The sequence below is a fragment of the Kryptolebias marmoratus genome, linkage group LG15, assembly GCF_001649575.2.
Source record: "Kryptolebias marmoratus isolate JLee-2015 linkage group LG15, ASM164957v2, whole genome shotgun sequence".
Lineage (NCBI taxonomy): Eukaryota > Metazoa > Chordata > Actinopteri > Cyprinodontiformes > Rivulidae > Kryptolebias > Kryptolebias marmoratus.
Window position 1 is genome coordinate 5043848 of NC_051444.1, and position 717 is coordinate 5044564.

The window sequence follows — 717 nt, forward strand, 5'->3', positions numbered from 1 at the left end:
ATTCACCTCCCTCTCACTGTTGTTCCTCTGTCTCCCCCCCCCCGCAAGATCCTCTCTCTGTCTTCCTCTGCCCTCTGTTTTCATAAATACAGTTTGCACATTGAGTGGGCCGTGCCAGTGGCAGGGAACATCTGTCTCGAGGTCCCCCTGCCACACAGCGTTAGAGTCAGGCAGGGTCGCTCACTCCACTGCCCAGTCTGCAAAGGGCCCCGTGGGCAGAGCAGGGCAGGACTTGCTGGGACGTGAGGGGCGTCCAGCCGGAAACTTGTCCCCGGGTCTGTCCTGCTTTGCCTGCCCCTTGCCATTTGTATGTTTGCACGCGAGACTTTGCAGACGTAGACAAGGATTTTGTAGGTCAGACAGCGCCGAGGCAGCAAAAACAAAACAGAAAAACCTCTCTCTTTCGTCTGTCCTGTTCGGTCTCTACATGCATCACCCATGCCACCGTGCATCTGTTTACTTTTTGAAACATGTGCTTTGCACAGCCCTACTTGTACTGCTCATTCTTGCAGCAGAGCATCACCATCCCTGTGCTCAGCCACAGTTTGACCAGTTTTAATCTCCTTCCGTTTAGGACTGTTTAAATTGTTTCAGTTCAGTTAAGTTTCTATTTACCTGACCAAAGTGGAACGCTATCAGAGGCAGCAGGCTGCTACTCACACAGCAGATAGCTCCTTCATGCAGTGACAGCTCCGATAAGGGGGGGGGGGGGGGGGG